The sequence below is a fragment of the Struthio camelus genome, chromosome 5 (assembly GCF_040807025.1).
Source record: "Struthio camelus isolate bStrCam1 chromosome 5, bStrCam1.hap1, whole genome shotgun sequence".
Lineage (NCBI taxonomy): Eukaryota > Metazoa > Chordata > Aves > Struthioniformes > Struthionidae > Struthio > Struthio camelus.
The window spans coordinates 47,470,013-47,492,746 of NC_090946.1; the positions used below are offsets into that span (position 1 = coordinate 47,470,013).

At 36.0% G+C, this 22,734-nt stretch overlaps 1 protein-coding gene across 5 annotated transcripts in view; it reads left to right on the forward strand.

The window, feature by feature from the left end:
- The window catches only part of FSIP1 (fibrous sheath interacting protein 1), a 99,271-nt gene that overhangs the window by 73,323 nt on the left and 3,214 nt on the right, over positions 1-22,734 (forward strand). The window lies entirely within an intron of this gene.

The window sequence follows — 22,734 nt, forward strand, 5'->3', positions numbered from 1 at the left end:
GCATAATAGGTGCTAGAAGGCCACAGGAAAACAGAAATGGCAACTTGAGAATTGGTTTATAAAGGAGAGTGGAGAGGTTTATCCAAAATTGTTGAGGGGTGGATTTGCAGGAGGAGCAAGATCTGTTTTAGAGATTCCTTGTATTAGAAGGAGACATCACTGAAATGGCCACCATCACTAAAAAATTCTGTCTACAGGCACTATTTCCACTATCAGTGGAGTAATATCTCTGTCTGTAATAATTTAAAAAAAGGTAAATTATGTAGATAAGCTTGATATTTTTAAATTATCTGGGCTTGATGGGCAGCATCAAACTTAAAGTGCTACCTGAAGAGATCTCAGAAGTATTAATGGTTAAAATTTAAGATGGCTGCTTTACTGAGATACTGGAAATGGTAGTACTTTTTTTTTGTAAATAAGGAAAAGAGAAACAATCAATTAATTCAATTTGATTTAAATTTTCTAGAAATTGTTTATGGTAAGTAATAAAGCTATTTTTATCCTGAAAAATAGCAAGGGCACAACAGCAAACGTGAATTTAGCAAGAAAAATAATGTCAAGCCAAAGGATTTTTTCCTATGACAGAGTAGCAGACAGAGGCAATGTAGATAGAAACAACAGATTCAAGGTGGATGCAAATCTATTTACATAACCAGGCTGTAATATTAATGATTCACTGACAAAATGTCAGTGAATCCCCCCCTCCAGAGGGGTTTGTCTTTGGCTCAGTTTTATTCTGAATTATTGTTATTATATTGTTTATTAATATTTTTATAATATTTATTTTTACCTGGACTTTGAAATGAACAGTCTGCTTATTAATGATTTTAGTAGCATGAAGTTGAAAGAAATTGCCAGTATCTTTAAAAATGGGGATCATATAGAAATGGCCTAAAAAAAATTAGGAATTGGTTCAGCAAGGACAAGTGTAAGGTGCTGTGTTTAAAAATAACTGCCCAAATACAAAGGGGAACAACGGTGTAAGTGGAAGGCTTCTGGGGTTTATAGCAGATCGTGAACTGCATGAGTCATCAATATCATGATGCAAAAACATGGGACATGGTGCTGTGATGTCATCCTTCTGCTCTGTGCAGTTTTGTCAGCTAGAATCCTGCATTCAGTTATAAGAACCTTATTTAAAAGAGATGTGGGCCATTTGGAGAGAGTCAAGAGGACAGCACTAAACTCCTTCTAGACTAGAGATCTAGAATCAGAGACCTAGAAAATACCTAAATAGAAATGGGAAGAATTGGGCTGAGTCAGCATGAAAGAGAGAACCCTGAGAAGGATGTGGTATCAGTCTTCAAGTACGCACTTCTGCCAAGTGGAAGGGAACGAATAGTTTTTCATAGTGAAAAGAAGAGCAATAGTACTTGATTTGAAGAAGGAGAAAAATCAGGTTGGATTTTAGGAAAAAATAAATAGCTAGTGTTTTTGTAGAACCTCCGTCCGCTAGAGGCCTTTAAAATAGGTTAGACAAAACGTTCTATCGGAATGACGAGAGGATAGTTAATCCGGTCTGCAAGGCCAGGAATTGGAATAGGTGATCTCTTGCAGTGTCTTCCAATTGACTTTTCATGTTCATTTCCAAAATGCCTTGCTTTCTAAATGGGCAGAAGGAGATGTCGCATGGGTCAGAGCTAGATGCACTCACAATGTGGGGGATAGCATTAATAGGGAAACCGCAATCCTTATAGCAGTTACTTGTTAAAAAACCTGGAGTGCATAAGCCAGACAAGATTTATTACAGGGAGGCTACAGTTTACTCAGGTTACCAGTACATGTATACCTGTAAAATGCTGAATACAAACAATTGTACATCTGGAGGCAATGTAGTAACGGCCACCTGGAATTGCATTTAAAACAACCTCAGGTAGTGAAAAAGAGAATTAAGATAAACGTTCTTGAACTAAATGAAGAAAGATCAACATGTACTCTGTAATGTAATTTATCAAAGAGAAATTTTTTGTGGTGTGTTGGTAGTCCATATAACGTTGCCAAGTAAATTATTTCTTTGATCTATTATATCTTTTATTGCATTTCTCATTCTATTGTGTTTGATTCTTTGAGCAGTCATGAAGCCTCAATAAAAGTTAAAAATGCATTGCAACTCAAGGATATGCAGTGTTAACTTAACTTGAGATGTGGAATTGATTTCACAATGTGAATACCTTAGTGTTGTATAATGAATCACTTATGAAAAAAATCAAACTTATTACAGGACAGTAATTCCTGGTTCATTAAACAGAAGGGTTGGTCTACTAAGGCCCATCCAGTAACCCTCTTATTGCCAAAATCAGCTCATAGGATTCATGGTCAGTAAGACAAACTTCTTATTCTTACCCTAACATTTAAAAAGGGAGTCGGGGGAAAAACAGTAATGACAATGACTTTGAAAAAGTCTATTTAGTAGTCGGAATACTACTAAATTTCAGGAGTAAAATAAGAGTTTTAACCTAAGGCCAAGAGGATTAAAATAATCTTTGAGCTACGTGCTTCACTTGCATCTCGCGATGGAACGGATCAAGCATCAATTTGGTTTTATTGTGCAAACGTCCTACGTTTAGTAGAAGTTTTCTAGAACCTCTGGAGTTTTTCCTAGCTTGCAATCATGGGCTTGTTCTTTATGGTTGAAGAAGAAATTTTGTGAACTGGAGGAGCTGGTTGCTTTTTTGAGTCACTTGCACATACGCTGCAGGAATTGGCATGGTAGCTAATGCAAATCCAGGATGTGCTTGGTAATTCAGCTGTCTAGGCAATTCAACTGTTGGCAGGGGCAGAAAGCATTTAAGGGCAGTGACCAGCAAGGCTGGCAGAGAGAAGACTCATTGTCCTGAGAGGACTGGGTAGAAGGCAGAAGTACACAATTTCTCTATGGACTGATGCAATAAGGAATGCACTTTTTGTAGCACTCTGCCATCCCTCACTCGAGCTGTCTATGCTGCAGTCCAGAAGTATGATTGTAGTTTAATTCTAGGACTTAGACTGCAGCAGTGAGACTGCTACTCATAATGGAACTGTAATTAGAGTGGATTCAGGATTGATTGCAAATGCAGTCTGGAATCTTGAATCGATGCTGTGCTAGCTAGCCCATGTTGAGTTCTCTGTCGCTGCTGTCATCCCTTTGGATGGCAATCCAGACACAATTTTGATAATAATTTGCAGTGTAAAATTACTCAGATGAACTTCCTTTATTTTTTCATGCACTTGTAATTTACATTAAGTTGTCTGGATTTTTTTGAAGCTTTATTTTGCTGTCCATCTTACATAACCCAGTAATTGGCTGATGATTTTTTTTTTTTTTTTTTTTACAGTAGCGAAGGCTGTGGTAAGATTGTTGAGCCCAGAGAAGAATGTAAACATGAATCATGTTTTGTTAAACTGGTATAATGATATACCAAGACAGTAAGTGGGGGACTGCTGAAGGAAAATTAATTAACGGGGTGTTAGATGAAATGAGAACTGGAGAGTCTTCCTTGTGCTTATGATACTGGCACATGTTCTTTTCATTGTTAAAGAAAATGCTTTAAAATCTTGTAAAGTGTTTATTAGAGTGTTAAATTCTTGATGTTATGTAAATTTTTTTGCATTCTTCTTTATAATTATTTTATGTTTACTGTAGTTTGACTAGAATCAGAACGCAGTTGGTATAAACTAATTCCCAAATTGTTTGGGATTATTATTTTCATATTTATTCCTCTTTCTGCAGAAAAAATAAATGGGCACAAATTGAAATGCAAGAAATTCTGTTTAAAATTAAAGAAATTTTTTTTTTACTGTAAGGGTGATCGAACGCAGGGCCAGGTTGCCCAGAGAGGCTGTGGAGTCTCCATCCTTGAAGATATTCAAAACTTGACTGGACAGGTCCCTGGGCAACCTGTTCTAGCTGACTCTGCTTAAGCAAGGGGTCAGACTAGACAATCTCCAGAGGTCCCTTCCTACCTCAGCTTTGCTATGATTCAGTGATTCTATGTCTGATAAAATGTGTTCATGTCCTTGAAGAAATCTGACTAAATATTTGATCTCTGCTGACTTTAAGCTCTTTGAAACAAAATGGTTTTTGCTTTTCTCTGGTTTTAAAAAGAATTATTATTTTATTGGACAGCTGGAAAGATATACTGTACAGGTTACCTGTTCCATGATAACTAAAAACAGACAAGTCTGTCATTATACTTCATGATTATCAAGGCAGGAGGAATTCCTTTAAGATTATGAATATGAGGCTTTTTGTTATTTCGTGTATGACAACATGCTTCACCACATCTTATTTCTACAAATTACAACATGTAAATGTCTGATTACAATAATCTTCTACTTTTGGCAAGGTTGGGATAAGGTGCATGTCTGAAGATTACAAGACTGCAGTTTGATATAGACATATATCCTTTTGACCTATACAGCTACACTAAAGAAAAATAAAAATATTGCATGTGTAGCATTTTAGTGGCCACCTAAAATAATGAAACATCCTAGGTCCTAATTTTGCTGCTGGGCTTACTGTACTTCCACATTATGAGCACTCCCCAGAAAGTTACTGACATTAAAAATGTACAGAGAGGACAAAGTTAAGACCCCCCCTCCCCCCCCCCAACTGAAAAAAAGAGACTGGATAGATGGACAAGATGTGTGAAAAACTGATTCAACTGCCAAGTTCAAAGGTGGTGATTAATGGCTCAAAGTTGATCTGGCAGCCAGTCAAGAGTGGAGTTCCTCAGGAGGTTGTACTGGGTCTGATACTCTTCAATATCTTTATAAATGATCTGGAGGATGGGGTTGAATGCACGTCCACCAAGTTTGTGGATGACGTCAAACTCAGAGAAGAGGTAGATATACCAGAAAGAGGATCCCCCGTAAAGAGAGACCTTCATAGGCTGGAAGATTGGAATTGCATAAGGAAGTCCTACACCTCAGATAGAGTAATCCCAAGCAGCAGTGCAGGCTGGGGTCTGAGTGGCTGGGGTGTAGCTCTGATGGAAGGGACGTCTAGGCCCTGGTGGACAGCAAGCTAAATGTGAGTCAAAAGTGTACCCTTTCAACAGTGAAGGCAAAGCATATCTTAGGCTGCATGAATAAGAGTACAGCCAGCAGGTGCGATGTGGTTATTCCACCCTACTTGACACTTATTAGGCCACACCTGAAATTCTGTGTCCAATTTTGATACTCTTAGCTCAAGAAAGACACTTGAAAAACTGGAGAGGTTCCACCGGAGGGCTATTAAGATGACCAGAGGGTTGGAAAATGTGACATACAAAGAAATGTTGAAGGAATTAGTGCAGTGTAGAAAAGAGAAGACTCAAAGGGATTTAATCCCAGTTTTCCAATATCTAAAAGTTACCTGTAGAGAAGATGGAGGTGCTCTCCTCATATGGATGCAGGATAAGAGGCAACGGACGCAAGTTGCTTCAGGGGAAATTTTGTCTGTATATAAGGAGCGAATTCTTCAAGGTGAGAGCAAATAATCACTGGGATAGGTTGTCAGAAGTTGGTGGAATCTTCATTTCTGGAAATAGTCAAAATTTGGCCTGACAGGGCCCTGGATAACCTAAGGCCTTGCTTTCAACAGAAGGTGGACCAGATGATCTTTAGAGGTCCTTTCTAACCTAATCTTTTCTGTGATTCTTTAAAAGTAAAAAGCAGTGGAATTAAGCTTGTCCATGTAAGCTCAATTTCATTTTCATGTGCTTACATTTTAGTATCACATGGAAAAGATATCAATGGACTCAGACAGCCATGAGCTTGTTAGAGAAACAGTGGAAGACTGCATGTCTGATTATTCATCCCCATCTGAATAGCGCCAAACCCCTTCCTTGCCACATGATCAGTATGCTTTTTTACGTAATCAGGATGCTGGTGTATCACATGATGTAATCAACGTCACACCAGTCAGATGACTGGAACTGATTATGGTTCATTCGTGCACGAATAGACAGGCAGTGACATGACTGGGTGTATATGTATAAAATCAGCATTTCGGTTTTGTGACCCAGGAGGGTACACAGGATCTTTGGGAAAGCAGGTTGCAAGAAGCAGATCATGTGAGACAGTTGAGTTCCTTTGTCATGTTGGATGTGATCTGCAGATTGGATGTGAAGTTTTCAAATGCATCTAAGGGGCTTAGAAGTTCAAGTCTTGCCAAAACTCATGCACTTGTATGATGTGATGTACAGGATCTGCTTTCGGCTGGGGGTACGGTGCGAGAAGTGAAGGATTGCAAGAGAAATATTTTACCATGTTAAAGCAATAGTGAATACTGTGAAAATACCCTAGGTAAAATGCTAGAGGATATATGGGAAGCCTAAAGGTCCTGCATTTTACAGGAAAAAATTTCCCTCAAACTGGGAAATACAAGTAGGTAGAACTAAAGTTACATTATAAGAATTCCTCTTAGATGTAGGGGGCTGTCAAAGGAGTGGAGGAGCAGAAAGGGTGATAGACGAGGGTCAAACTGATGTGGGCTACACTGTAGTAGTTCTGAAGGATCTTACAGCTGAACAACCCTTTAAACAAGCCAAAATTAAAAAGACAAAGAAGTGTTTTAAAACTTTTTGCGCTTTACCCTCATTAGGCTGTGAGTTCATCGATGCTCTTGAAAGGCTCAGCATAGAATCTTGTATCTGCATATTGTCTATGACCTTACCTGAGCTCTTTGTAGCTGTATTACAAGACTACTAAAATGCCTAAGTGCAAGAGGCACATTAATACACCATAGTATTACCTTGTGGTGTTTTTTATCATCTGAATTGTTCATATGTTCAAACTGCAATGTTCTGTTTAGATAGTGTTGTAAAATGTGCGAACTAATTACGTTCAGAAAGTTAGCTTTGGTGCTCATCTTTAAGAATGGTTTTAGTATGTTTAATAATGCTGATGTTTTCATTATAGTTTTGTACTTTTATGGTGCGAGGCATGTACTGTGCAGTAGGGCCTGTGTGGATAGTTTGGCACTTGTACGATATGTAGCAGTCAGGATTAAATAACAATAAGGGATTCAGTGAAATGCATTAACAAATCAGATGTCTGCATCAATGCCTATGCAGAGATTAGATGTGTGCTGATGAATAGGCAGTACCCTATTTGCTTATGTTAACTATCTTTCTTTGTGTGAGGTAAGTGATGAGAAAATGAGTTTATAAGTGTACAGTCAAGCAGGTTGAGTTAAATATCCTTTCATTTTTATGAAATACGTCGTCTCTTCTGTGTTTAGCTCAATTCATCAATATCTATTCTTCCTTCCATTATTTTGTAGTGGTCTCACCATTATGTTGTTCTCAATAAGAACATTTTGTTTTAATGTTCAAATAGTGTAACATTTAATCAATTGCAATGTCCCGCTGCGTCTAATTTCTCCTTTTAGAAGAAATATATAACGCAATATTCTCTTCATTTTTGACTTTTTTTTCTGCTTGCCTTTCTCAAACTCTAAAAATTTCTGCTATAATCTTGATTTTGCAAGCAGTTTATAAACAAAAACACAGCACTGCAAAGTGATTTGTAGGAGTGGGTTTTTTCTCATTTTGAGCGTATTACAACATAGCATAACTTGCCCCTTTTAGTATTCTTTCTTCCTAGTATATAATATTTTTTATTCAAGGAGTTCAGAGCTATCTAGTCAAACTTTTTGACTCCCTTATTCTGTCCCATAAAGAGTAGCAGCTAAATTTCTAGGACAGATAAACTGACGTACAGTAAACTGCTGAACAGAAAAACGTCAGTAGATGAGCCAGGTGTGGAAACTAGAGCATGCAGAAACACGCTTTACCTCTTATCAGTACACTATCCTTGGTCTTTATTTCATGCATAATAGAAATTGGATTTAGAACTTTTCATAGTAAATCAAGTTTAGCAAGTTAAACTTCTTTGATTTGCAGCAGCATCAGAATGGTCACAGATTTAGGATCCGGTTCACTCTTGGTTCAATAAGATGGGTCATTAGTTCCTGATTAGATTAGTTCGTAAGACTGTCTTTGTCCCAAGATCTGTGGATGCCTTTTACACAATGCTCTAATCTTAGACAGGCATAGTTTTATACTATAGCTGTAACCAGATGTAAACTCCTGGAGCAAGACAAGGTTTTCTTTCTCTTCTTCATTACAGTGTGCATATGTTCAGGTGGTTAGTGAATACTCAGCCCTAACAGCTGTTCAAAAGCCAAAAGGTTCCCCTGCTGGGGAATAACTGCTCATGTCAAGTAAAGGGACTTCACTGGGAGAAGAGAAGCTGTCCTGTTATTCTTATGTCATTATATGTGTTATATCTATGTCCTAGCCAGTGTCCACCACTAATTTTTTTTCAACGAGTAATCTTTTAAAGTTTTCAGCATGAATTTTTTTCTAAGTAATGAGAAAAATAAATCTTAAGTAAGTTCCTCATTATATAAATTATTAAAATTCTTTGATCAGTCTGTTTATTATTCCTGGATATTTTTAAAAGATGAATTTTTCCATGTGATTCATTTTCATGAACACATGGATCTGTTTTGTGGTTTTGGGAGACATTGTCATCCAGATTTTCTCTGCATGTCTGAGAGTCAAAGATCTGGGATGTTTTTATTATATAATTGACTATGTAATTGACTACCTGATGCTGCAGAACAGGAAATTGCGTTATGCACATCCACTTCATTTACTAATTTATTCTTAACATTTTATTGTTTTGTTTTGTTTTCATGTACAGTCTATCCTTTCTATGCCCATCACTTTGTGACTAAGTGGATGAATGATTAGAATTAACTGATTAGGCACATAGTGTGTATATACGTACATCTTCACAAACTCAGTGAAAACTCATATTCCCCCTGTAATATGTGGACTTAAGTCACTAATTCATATTACTAATTCATAATTCAGTCACTAATTCATATTACTAATTCAGTCACTAATTCATATTACTAATTCATAATTCAGTCACTAATTCATAAACAAACTCATATTCCCCTTGTAATATGTGGACTTAAGTCACTAATTGCTAGTCGTCAGTGATTGTTTTTTTGCAAGATTCTCATATTATGAACATCTACCAAATAAACCCTAGGAACATCATGAGAGATAGGTATGTACAGTGGCTAGGGCAACTCTCTGCTCTCCAGCCTTGGGCAAGTCAGTTAAAGCTGGATCCAGTGAATATATTTTAACTTCTGGACTTTCTTTACAATTCAAGGGGAGGATTAGGTGGCTTAGCATAATATTCAGAGCAGCCATTTGCTGAGCTGGTAATAGCCTAAAGCTAACTAATAAGAGCCAAAAAAATCTGCTTGGACTCTCACCATCTCTGGAATTTAGGTATTTTATGTGTACTCCTAACAAGTGCCTTTGATCTAAAACCTAGAAACTCTGAAGCTAGGCACATTTAAAACATTTTTATTTCAAACAAGTAAGATCTCTTTTACTTAATCCTTACAACTTGTAGCTCAAACATTTGCCTAGCAGTGGGAGAAGTAAATTTAATTCTTTGTCACCTTGCTGTTTCAAACTACATCTGTCATCTTCTAAGAGAAAGCCATTCATTCTCAATAGGCTGTAGAATTGATTCAGTGCAATACTATCCATGACTTTTTTTGAAAATGGGCTCTATAATGTGTGGAAAGGGAAGCTTTTTGGGGTCAAACAGAGCAAGCCTAAAAAGGTGCAAAACATTGTGACCTTAGTTCTTAGGACATCCAGCTCTGACTGGGAAGACTGAAGTGCCTCAGTCTGCCTTCCCAAGAGTGACTTGGGAAAATACAAAAATGCATTGGTCATATCCTTCTCCTTGTTATTCCCTTCCTCCTCCCCTTTTTTAAAATCTCTTTGAATATGGGGACTAATAGCATATTGCTACCACTAGACAATATAAACTGGACCCACGTAAAGCCAAAAATGAATGGCCCATAAGAATACTTCCACTAATGCATAAAATAAAACATAGATTGCATGAAATGCATCAGGTGCATTAAAAGAATTCTCATATCAAGTGGTGCTTTAGCACCGGCAGGGGACATATAAGTGAACAGATTCCACAAGGCAAGAACAAGCTGCTTGTGTCTCCTGCAGACAGATCACTGAGATCCTCAAAGATTTATTCTTAAAATTCAATAAAGAATGGATTTCTGACATCTCTAAAAAGAACAGAATATCCTTGTATCACTCATAACCACAATGTGTCTGTCGTAAGTAAAACTCATTCATTTTAGCAATTATATATAGCTCTCATATTGTACCAGCCAGGCTGGTATAGACACACCTAATCACATGTAGTAGAGGCTATGCTACTGCACAGTGTCCTCCTTCCAGACGGCAGAGCATCCAATCTTAGTGTTTTTATAGAAGTTTATGTGTCTCTGACAATAGGCTAGATATTTATGTATGTATTTATTACTCATTATATAAAAAGCTCAGATTTCCAGAACTTCCATCTCTTCTAATGTGCTCTTCTGGCATTAAAATAACAGTAGAAGCTACTGCTAAACTACATGTTTTTAGTACATCTTTCTGTGATTACTAGTAATACTTTTCTTATTAAGCTTGATAGATGAACTATGAATCAGATCCCTGGTACATTTAACTTGAATAACTGAAAATAGATGGGAACATCTACCCTAAAACTGTTTAACAAGTTTGAAATATGGATAGTTGTGAAGAAAAAAACATACTAAGTTTAGCAGTGAATGTCCTTGGTTAAAGAAGTTATGACTTTTAATATTTATCCTTGAGCAAAAGCTTCTACTGTTTTGTTTCACAAAGCATAATCTGTTGTTTTCTCAATGTATTTCAACAGAAACTCTCCATCTGAATTGGTATAATGAATAAGTAGCTTTCTGCTAAGTGCCTGGAAGATACGTGCAAGATACTGGACTGTGTCATTGGCTACTGGTTCAGTAGCTGCGATTCCACATAAATGAGAGTAGCGCAGTATTCTGTAAAACCAACAATGTCATCATTAATTCTCATCAGAAACACAGCTGTGAACTTTGGTTGTTATTTTTACGAAAGCAACTGGGCAAAAAAATTCCGGCGTGTAGGAAAGAGTGTTCTAAGCAACTGGGGTGCACAGGGCTTTGTGTTTAAGCCATTGACCTTGTAATTTGATCACACAGACTTTTTGTAAATGAATCTTTCAGATCTTAGGAGTGACACGTGAACTTTAACTTCATGGGCAAAAGACAGGCTCAGTTCCAGTAGAGTCACCTGTATCCCAAAAGCATGATGAATTTACAGAAGTTTCTTTTGAAAAACATGAATCTTTTGGTGCTTTCATATCTTTTACTGGGAGAAATATTAGACTTTTTCCTCCCTTTTGTGCAGTGGTGTGCCTATTGAAGTCAGTGGGATTATGCTGACTTAAAATGAATATTAGGTGAATTGTCACAACCTTCATTTAAAAATGCGTATTTTAGCTATTCCTATAGAAATTATACATTTCAAATTGCAAAGAATTAACTTTTCTGTGAGCTACACACAGCTGTACCATGTTACTTTTTGGTAATGTGCTTGTTATTCAAAAAATTTTTTACTTTCCCTAAATGCAAAGCTTCTTAAAATGAGTGTGTACATAGCTTTTTCAAATTACATTTTATATATGATCATGTTTAGCAGCAAATGGGTGAAAAATTGAAACACTACCTCATCAAGATAATGTTTAAACTGTGAGTCTTTTTTTCTATCTCGTTTAGAGTTCTGCATGGACAACAAAATTATTTTTGGCCCTGGAGCAGAAAAGCATATATGCTTATGTTTAATTCTAAACTTTTGTAGGCTGTCTGGTTTCCTGGACATCTTTCACTTGGCTTTTGGCATTCTTCTTGATGATGTGGAGTAAGAATAGGAACCTATGCAGAGTGGCTGTGTTACCTGTCAAAGGCCGTCCTTACTTCTAGTTACAAATACATAGCGCTCTCTCCTTTAGCAGTACAGGAGCTTGTAGAGGGAAGGAAACATGCATACTACATCGTTGCATGATGTATCTCTTGGCCCATAGCTTTCCTAGTCAAACCAGAGCATTAGTCTCTGTAAAGTAAATGAAGTCCTTCTTGCTTTATGTATACACAATATATGCTTCTGAGCATGTGAAAGACCTGTGCTTCTGAGTACAGGAACTAGGATAATACAAATAATAACAGTAAGGAATTGAGACATTCTGAATGCATTTTCTTTTCTAGATGTCTTTCTTCTGGGACATGAGAAAGGGTCTGTGAATGAGAAAAAGGGTAGGAGAAGATGCTGAAAGGGGTTTTTATTTCTATGGCCCAGAGAATTAAAAACTATAATAAATTCAGCGATACAAAAGAACAGTGACTTGTGTGGCGCCCCCCCCCCCCAAAACAAAGTAGTTCTCCTACCCTGTGTGTAAAGCTTATGCTGTTTCTAGAGTGGCAAAGTCGTAAAATACACAGGTTTAACTCATAATAATATCTATCTGGTTTTATCAGTCTGGCAGGAATATTGTCATTGATAATGTTGCACATTTGCTAAACATGATACAGAAGCCTGAGGAAAAACTGTAAGAGTTTTAATAAGCAGTCAACACTCAGGTTTACTTTAATACCTCAGTCCTGCTGAAGAATGTCCTTTGTAGTTAGACAGAAAATGAATAATACTATCATTTTGCATTTCTAATTTTTTGGGAAACAGCTGTCAAACATTAAATAATAGATCAGCAATTGTTTTATCACAATCTTAGCTTTTTTATTGTTACATGGTAAATGTAAATTTTCTGGTAATGCATATTTTAATATTTCAAGGTTAAATTCTTGTACTTACAGAAAGGATTTTTTTTCCTCACCAAAACTAGAATGGGTACAAACAGGCTTGAAACTCCAAATAAAATATTTGCCCTGAGGCATAGCTGTTCATGACATTCTTCCTAAGGGCTTTTTGTTTTGTTTTGTTTTGAATGCAAATAGAAGAGACAGATGCAGATATCTCATTTCAAAACACCCTGCCATTATTTAGAAAAGAAAAAGATTCTTCATTAGTCTCTTTCTAAAAATATGTATTCTCAGCACTCTGTAGAGTATATGCCCACACTGACAAGCACAGCTGCAAGCTGAAATTCCCTATAGAGACTGCACTTGCCATGTGGCGACTCACTCTGCCAGACATGAAAGCCCCCAGATCTTTATCAATTCTTGCCCTGACCTCTCATGAGCAGACACTCAGCTGTGGCAAAACCATCCACACCCTTGGTCACTTATCTCTACTTGTATACAGAGATTTTCTCTAAAAAGCAATGACAATTTCATAGCTTTTAAAATGGTGTTCCTCAATAGTATAAATACTCATGTTGTGAATTGAAGGGCCAGAAATATTTAAGGAGCGGTAAATGGGAATTTGCTTTCTCTCTTTTTAAAGGATTTAATAGTCTTGCCATTGTGAACTAGGTTTCCATGTTTTCAATTCACATAACTTCAAATATTACCAACTTTCCTTACAAGTTTTGTGTTTTTTGGTACTGTTAAAGCTCTAGATTTTTGCAGTGCTGTAATTTCACAGGAATCTGCTTCTGTTTAAAAAGAGAAACAAAGCAAGCCTTTTTTTCAACTGCAAAAATTAAAAGCTCAAAGCAAGAAAAATTTATAGTTTCAAATGCATTAGACCTGGGATTTTTGGAGAGGTGTCCTGACTTATAGGTTTTGTGTGACTGCATTTACCAGCACAGCATATGCTTTTTTCATTGATCTTGTGAGTCGAACTACAACTACAGGGTAAGGAAAGCTAAGCCAGTGTGGTACCTTATTGGTTTTGTTATGTACAAGTAGGTGTTGTTACAATTCTGTTACTAAGAAAAGTATTAGCAAGTGCTTAGTAAAAAAGCTACATTTACAAAAGAAACTATGTGTTTTTTTCCTTAACTCAGATAACTAAATGTACAGAACCTGTCTGTCTTCCCTACAGAGCACATCTTTTTTCTGTATCCTGTTAGTCTATATATAGCAGAACTTCCTTCATATCAAACTTCCTATATTTGGAGAGAATATTTCTGTCCCCAGTAATACATCACTGGTCAGGTTTACAGTATACAGACATATATGGAAGAAGTCAGTATTCAGAGGTGCCTGCTGCTCTTGGTACACAGGGCCAATAAATAAGAATCACTTACAAAGATATCCCTAGAGAACATCAGACAGCACGGTGTGCATTCCTTCAATACATAAGCTATTACTTTGTCCTGTCTAAGGCTTTTGGCAATAGCTGCTTTCTCTGAATCTTCCTGGCTTCCTGCTCGTTGGGCAAGTTACTGTTTTTAGGGACTTTTAGCCACTTACGTACATGGGTCACATTGATCATGTGCTTATGGTTTCTCTGTTTTCCTTCTTATTGGGGGGACATGTTACTTTTATTGGTGTTTCAGCACTTGCAGTGAAGTTTTTTGTATGATGAAGAAACAAATCTCCATGCCCTCAGTTTATTCCTATTGATATTTTCTGTTCCTCCAGTAAATTGTGGACTATATTTGACCTGTGAGTATTCTTAAAATCTCGTGGTACTTAGTTATAGAGTTATAAAATTGATATATAGCGTACTGTGGCCCCATCGTGCTACACTGTATCTATTTCTTGGAAAATAAAAGCCAACATGAGCAAAAAAAGTAAAATAAATGGGTTTCTGTAACAGAAAACAGCTGCAACCACATCAAGGCATTTTTGACTACTCTGTTGGCTTTGCTGAAAATTAAAGCCACAACTTAATAATATTCAGGAAGATAGTTGTATGAAATGAAATCTGTTAGATGCTTAATAACAAACAATTAAAAACACAAAACGGGATGTTTAGAAAACTCTTTCTGAGTGTTAAATAACGTAATTACTTGCAGAAATCCTGCACCTTTTGCAGAGGCCAAAAAATGAAAGTCTTATTCAGTGTAATAGATCATAAATACCAGATCAGAAATTTATGTCTTAAGGTTTTGCACATATATACAGTGTGTTCAGCAAAAACAAAAAACAAACATTTTTATAAGTTAAGAAGTGAAAGTACATGGACTCAAGCACTCTAAAAACGGGCTAACGATTGAGGGAGATTTTAGAAATGAGAGAAAAAGTTATACAGTGACTCATATATAGTACAATACTTATTTTTTATCTACAAGTGCAGTAGTTTAGATGAGCTAAGCATTGAACTGGTCTGAAATTAGAAGAATTGAATTCTTCTAAAAATTCTTCTGTTGACATCCTTGGAGTGGACTGATTTTGAATTCAAAGTGATATAAATCAGAGACTTTACCATAGTTTAGTTTTTAAAGCAAATTTTTGTACATTATGACTAATTTTTTTTTTATTCTTAAACTTTTTACTTATCTTCCTAAAGAATAGTTGATTCTTACTGTTTAGTGACTACTAGTTTATGTTGCTTTTCAATTAAATATGCCCACTACGCTAAGTCAGTAGCTCTTTTCCCTAGCCGGGAAAGTATACTCTATGCAGATTTAATTGCACAGTTTAATATATGTCTATACAGACTCTTAGTTTTTACCTTTTGTTCTATTAAAGACAACAGGCAAAATGTCTTCCTTTGTAGATTCTTTCTTACTAGCAATTTGTGCCCTGCTGCTTTTGGGTGGAAACTTTTGGGAGTTTAATTCAGTAGCAAGACAGCAACATTTTAAAAGCAATGAAACCTAACCAACAATTTTTTACTATATAGGATATACACAAGTCAAATACCATACAATCAAAGCCAGGATTTAAATTTTAGGGCAAGAGATGCGAGAACACTACAAACACTGGTTGTAGTTAGAGAGAGGAGAATGGAGTAACATTTTAGAGTATCATTATGATTTTTGAAATGTTTTCAGCAAAAAAATTAGCCCCATTTAAAACTAACTGATTTCTTGATATCAGGATATATTATCTACAGTTAGCAGATTGATCTGATGGCTTCACGAGTCTCCAAGATTTTAGAATAGTAGGTCTCTTCTTTCTTTTGTTTTTAGAAGATGAAAATCAATTTCTTGTTCTTCCAGCTTCTGTTTAGCTTCTCAAATTCAAATGAAACAGTATTGATCTGAACAAAAAAAGGTAAATTCAAATGCATAAAATACCTCTAAGCACCTGCAAAAGAGACTATAGCTGACAAAATTTGATTTATCAATTCATTTAACTTCAGGCTCAGCTGCTGGTGTAGTAATACTTCCCAGCCACTAATTAAGCCCTCTTTATAATTTTGATAGCATAGTATTATTTATTTGAATATAAATATATATATTTATTTAATGTAGAATAGTTCAATGTTTTAGTAAGTTTAACAGATTTAGCCATAGTTTCACAGTCCCATGCATTTTAGTAAAAGATTACTGGAATAGGAAAAATAGCTCTCATTTAATTTAAAGTAGAATTTAAAAATAATTTCTATCATCCTTTAATTTACTTTGTCTTCAGATAACATATAATAGATTCAGAATTTCCCTTGCTATTAGTTTGTCAGGCATTTCATTTGCTATGTAAAACTTAATATTCGTAAGTAAATCAGTGTTACTAAAATATTTTAGTTGACAGTGTAACAGTAAATCAAAACTGACTTAGCTTTCCTTTAGAAAACACAGGCATAAGTCCCACATAAATAATAAATGTTGTATTGGCTCCTAAAATGAAAAAAAAGGCCACCATGCTGTGCCAATTCAGATTTTAAGGAGTTCATATATGTTATTTTAACTATTTACGTTTGAATCTAGTCTCCTCCATACAGTTTAGGACCTAAAGGTTACTAATACCATACTTGCTTTAGTTAATGAAAATGGATCATTCAAAGTAATCATCTTCCTGAGATGCATGCATAGGCCACTGTAAGAAATAATTATGTAGAAGAATCTTTAATTACAGATTTTTTTTTTATTAATAGTTATCAGATAGGAATCTTGGGAACTTCAGATCTGTGTGAGATTTTCAAATTTTATTTCCTAAAGTTAGCTCCTTGGAACTTCGGAGGTACAGGTAACAATTCGGTCATATAGATTTTGGTGCCCGTGTGTGAAAATTTCAGCTCTAATATGCAGGCACTTAGAAAATGTTACGCAACTTGTAGATCAAAACTACAGTGAAATGAAGCTGAAGTTGAAAATAAGCTTCAGGAAATGAAGGATAAGAAGTATAACTTGGATGCTGTAACAGTTCAAAAATTAAGCTTTTTGGACCTGTAAAAATTATAAAATTATATCCAGATACTTATAAGAAGAAACACATACTTGTAGCCACCAAAACCCCTTCATTACATCCTAGCGCACCAAAACCCTGCATTATATCCCAGTGCAATACCATGCAATAACTCTGAAGCTGTGAGTAGCAGAGTTTAGTGTCTAAGCTGTGAGTTATAGAGTATAGTGTCTATGCTATCAAATAAGAAGAAAATTATTTAAAAAGATATTTTAGCTTTCTATTTTTTTCTGCTTCTGTCACCACTGGCACTAGTTGCTTTCCCCTGCTAGAGCCTGCAGGGTGTGGCACAGATTATCGATAAAGTGCCGTTTTTCATTATTTGCACGTTCAAACCCCAAGCAGTTGATTGGATACTTTCTCAAAAGATAAAATGAAAACAGGGATTATACCTGTTTGTAATGACTAAAATATGCATGTTTAAATTACTTTTGCCTGGAAGAACTTGTATTTCTTTTCACATGTATGACCTGCAGGCTGTCTATTAAAACAGAAACAAAACAGAAACAAAAAGAAATAAACTACTGCTATTAACCTGTCTCTCCTTCAGAGTTTTCACTTTCTCTCCTTGATGTCTCTTGCTACTCTAAATAAGAGCAAAATTAGATAAACTTATGGCCCCCTTTTGATTTCCTTCTGCTAAGGCTTCTGTCTGTTAGAAAAAAAAGAAAAATCCTATAGGATTTCTTATTTACAATTTATTAATAAAATTAAGTTTATTTTCACTTCTGAATCTTTCCTAGTATTTTTAAATTTATTTTTCCCCAGAGAATTCATGAACTTCTGAAAAGTGATTCCCTGAGCCTCACAGTGGTTCTGGTGGTGCGATTCTGATCGCTCCTGATATTACAAGTTTTAATTTTCTCTTCAATTAGTGATGTTACCAGATGCTCACTAATATCCTCTCTCCTTTTTTTCTTGGCCTCCTCATCTGTTTCTTGCCTAAATACTTTTGTCCTTTCTGCTTCCTATCTATTAGCAGCAGCTACAGAAAACTGACTACCAGATCTTTGCATTATCTCATACACAAACAGTTGGAAATGAATAGAGAAGGGAGAATGTAACCAACAGGAGGAAGGCTAGCAGATGGAGGAAAAGAGTGTAAGCAGGAGATTTTCTTGAATGGCTCAGGAGTCCCGTTCCTGCATTTGTAAAGATTTATTTATTTTCTGAAACAATACAGAATTCCCCAAACCCACCCAAACTGGACGTAAGCACAATGCCACCAGATGGTGAATCATGATTGTAGCACAAGGAGCTCTTAATTTCTGTATCCATTATTCAGCTTCTAGTCTTAATTTTTAATACCACCCTATCCATACAAGTTACCGTCCTCTCCAGAAACAACTTAACTGAGTTGAAAGCATGTTTATCATCTATTCTAGTTACAGTTTCTCTCGTTGTCTTCTGAAATAAGCCTTACAGAGGAATATTCTCTTCCTGCATGTTTTTCAAAGCAAACAAGCAAGCACCGAAATCCTAACATAACATGCTGGGCACTTAGGAATTTCTTTTTAGAAATGAATGCGTGGCTCTCATAAGGATATATCCCCGTAGTATAAATTCGTTTACTGGTTACGGATACCAATAATGAGTTTCATGATGCAAAAGAACTTTGTCCTGGTAGCATTTTTGAAAATTGTAAGAAGCTTTTTAACAATGACATGGTGTCTTTGTTTCTGTATGCAGCGTGTTAATGTTCCTCAGCAGTACTCGCTAGTACTGTTCATGGACAAGTGCGTGGTACCTTGTTCCATGAAGGTGAGCGAGGCCTTACAATTGACGGTGCATGTTGAACTGAGTATCTAATGTGGAGATACAGGGCAAGGATTGCCTCAAGGATTGCCTTCTCAGAACAGGGTAGAGCTGTGTGTTCAAGAAACTATTAACCGGTCAGGAATAACTAAAACTTGCAAAAAACTTCCAGTGCTGGTATGTCCAAAATCAGAATGTTATTTCAGTAGATTAATGTACTTTTGAAATGGAACCTTTTAGCAGGAAGAGAACCATTGCTTTAGAGTTGATTGTTACAGCCCTACATTTCAATAAAAATATAGCTAAATTAACTTTAAAGCGCCAAGGTGAATTGTTTCAAGAAAATAAAGCATCATAAGAACTATTCATTGTAATACTTTCAGCAACAACGTATAAATGCAAAATATAAAAGTGTATATATAAATATAATCAAAATATAAATTTCTTCCTGCTACATGAATCCTTAAGAAGTCCTGGCTTTCTAGTGTTTCTTCATTTACTGTGTGCCATTTTATGATTATTTACTATAATTAGAAATAAAAATCATCAATTATTAGCTTTATCCACATGCTTATATCTGATCTCGGTTGCTGTGTAGACCAGGAAAACAATCCTAAAGCTTTGAACTTGCAAGCCCGGAGTCACAGCAGGTCTGTCCGTAGCTCACCACAAGTTTGCATTCCTACCACATGCAGTAAGATTTTTTTCTATAGACCCATGTCACTGAGGAATTCAGCAGAGAACAAAAAATCTTCAGGCAGAGAAGGGCCACGAGCGTATGAAAAACTAGCCACACGTAAACAGAAAAGGTCGTTAGTAGGCTCCTAAACTGCTGGCTAGGAATTGGTTTTTTTGGATCATTAACAGTAAAAAGCCTTGGAAATGAATAGGACTCAATGTCCTATTAAAAATTAGCCAAAACAATTAAAAGGTTTTCCAATTTCTAATGGGAACCAGATCTAATAGCTCGTTTTCCCTTGTCTAGAGGGCTGTTTCTGCATTTTCTATTACATTAGTTTTATGTCCTGTGGCTTTTAAAGAAGTATCTTTAAGTATTTTCTTCTGTATAAAAGTGGTAACTTATTTACAGTGAGGACAATGAACGCTTGAGGGAAGTAGAATCTAGTGTCATCTTAAGCCTTTCCTGTTGCTTCCAAGTTTTGGGATTCAACTATTAAAATTAACTATGGGAAGATTTTTTTCTGGTAATTATGTACAAATGTATGCTTTGGAGACTCCTAATACAATCGCTGCATTATGAGACCCCAGGTGTTATAACACTCATTTGGTTGCAAATGCACAGGTAATTTTGGTGTGAGCTCTTTCTCCTTTATCTTGCTCAGGTATTACATGTTTCCCTGAACTCAGTTTCCTGATTGCAACAGCAGCCTTTCTACTTCAATTTCAATGTAAATTTCTTGCTGCTGGTTACCAACAGATGACTCACAACTATTTAAGAGATGTCTTTTCTTCTGCATGTTTTTCCTTAACTCTAAAAGGACTTTGGCACAGAATAATTGCAAACAGTAAGCCTTTATTATTTTAAAACATGAGTTTGTCTGAGAGGTATGCTAAATACTGTTTCTTTGTTTCATTGCAAGCATGTCTTATAAAGTGATCCAAAGGAAGGAAGAGACAAAGACAGTACAAAAATAAACAATATTTTACTCGATCTGCTTTGCCTGCAGGCCTGCCACTCGGGAGGAATACAAGCCCACCAGTTACCAAATGCTTTCAAACTCCGTAGCTGTTATAGTCATTCCTCTCCTCGTTGGCCTTAGGTCCTAAATCTCCCCACCTGGCCCTCTGGTAATAATCAAAGTAATTAGCTTCTGCCTCTATGAGCTAATTGTCAATACAAGCCATGTGACTTTCCTCATAAAAGGAAAAAGGAAAAATGAAACTTGGAGGAGGAAAAGAAGATTGCAGGTTAGGGGGTAGGAGTGGGGAATAAAGGAAAAAAGAAAGGCAGGACAAGATGATCTTCCTAACTGCGCTCATTTTTTACTCGTTCATTCACACCAGATGCTGAATTCCTTTCTGTAATCAGTGAATTGTCCTGTCGTTAGCATAAAATTAACTCCATATGGTCTTGGCCAAGAGCTTTGAGATACGTAAATATGGAACCAGATGCTGAAAAACATATGGGACTCCGTGTGGTTTTCCAGATGTGCGACTCTTCTTTGGTATAAATATAGTTATGGTTACATAGCATAATCTGCTGTGTGGATATACTCACCCTAGATGTAACTGTGCTCTCAGAAGCAGTATTACTATATTACTGTGGTGCTGTACCTAATAGCGAGTACCTGCAATCAGACATTGTCCTGCAAGTTAAAACACTCCCTCAGGAAACGTAAGGGATCCAGCATGGGCTGGCAGATTAGGTTTAGAGTGAAAGTTTGAAAAGATCCAAGTTTCATTTTTGATTTCTCCTGTGTTTTGCTGCTAGTCATTTTCCCCTCTCTGACTTGCTTTTCAACAGTATTTTCTCCACTAGGATTAAAATTCAAAAGCCTGAGAAGAGTTTGAAGGGGTCATAATTTTGTCTGATATCTAATTAAGTGTTCAGTGCTTATGGCTGCAACTTAATTTTAGTTATATAATCAAAACTGCATTGATTGATATCAAGGTTAGTTGAATCTCGGTATAGTTACCTGATTTTTTGTTAATCTAAACAAAGCTGTCTACACACAATAACAGTCAGTTAAGGACTTGTGGTTGTTTAAAAGCAACAAACATCTGAGTGTCTTTAACAGAATGATCTTCTGCTATACTCATTGAAAATGAACTCAGGGCGTCTTTGGGAATGATACTGGTCTGTACAGGAAGAGTCCAATTAAAAAAAAAAAGTTGAATACATCTGTAAAACTCAGTTTAAGTGCATCAAATAGTGCCTGTACTGTAAAGTAATCAGGATGTAAGAGCGGCTATTAGCTATCATTAATGTCTGAACATTTAAATACAGAATGGTGACTGAAAATGACGTTGAATCTGGGTCTTACTCATTTTGTACTGTCAGCTTGTAATTTTTAATACCCAGAGCAAGTTGAGCAAAAGAGTAGTAGTTTCTTCTTGAATGAAAAATTTCCCTATTCATTAATATGAACAAACAGTTTTCAGATGTTATTCATACACCCTGTGCTACTCAGGCTGTGATCTCATCAAGTCACGTGCACCAAACAGGGTCATATCAGTTCTGTAGCTGGATAAGAGACCTTCGGGAAAAATAATCAAATAGAGATTTGATGTTGATATTTCCTTTAAAATAATACTAGCTCCCTGTCCCAACATAAGGTAAACTCTGTATAGTAGTCATAATGCAATGTATAAAATCATTATTTAATACAAATCTCTGCAGCCCTAGGGAGTTCATCAGATTGTCAGCTGATCTGTTATCTCTTTAAGGTTGGGTAGAACCAAAGTTTTGATTTTAGAAAACAAAAGTAAATATATTTGATACCTTTTCAGTAAATGTTACATAGTACCTATACTATTTATTTTATATAAATATAAATATATGGTTGTATCTTTTATATCTCACATTTTGTGGGCAAATGTATCTAAAATATGTCTGGTATTTTTGTCATTAACAGCTTTAAAATGTTAGGGGGTATTGTGCTTCTTTATTACCAAGAAACATTAAGGATTGTAAAGGCTAGAAGTAACTTCCCATTGCAAACCGTCGCTAAGGAAAATACACTTTCCTATTCTTCACCATTACCTGCTAATATCAGTCATTATCTTTGATATCAGCTTTTAAGAAATGTCCAGTAAAGTAAACCTCCAAGATAAAAATGATTAGTGTTTGCTGTTGGCTGAATAAGAAACAGACTGAAAAGGTCCATCTGTGAGCT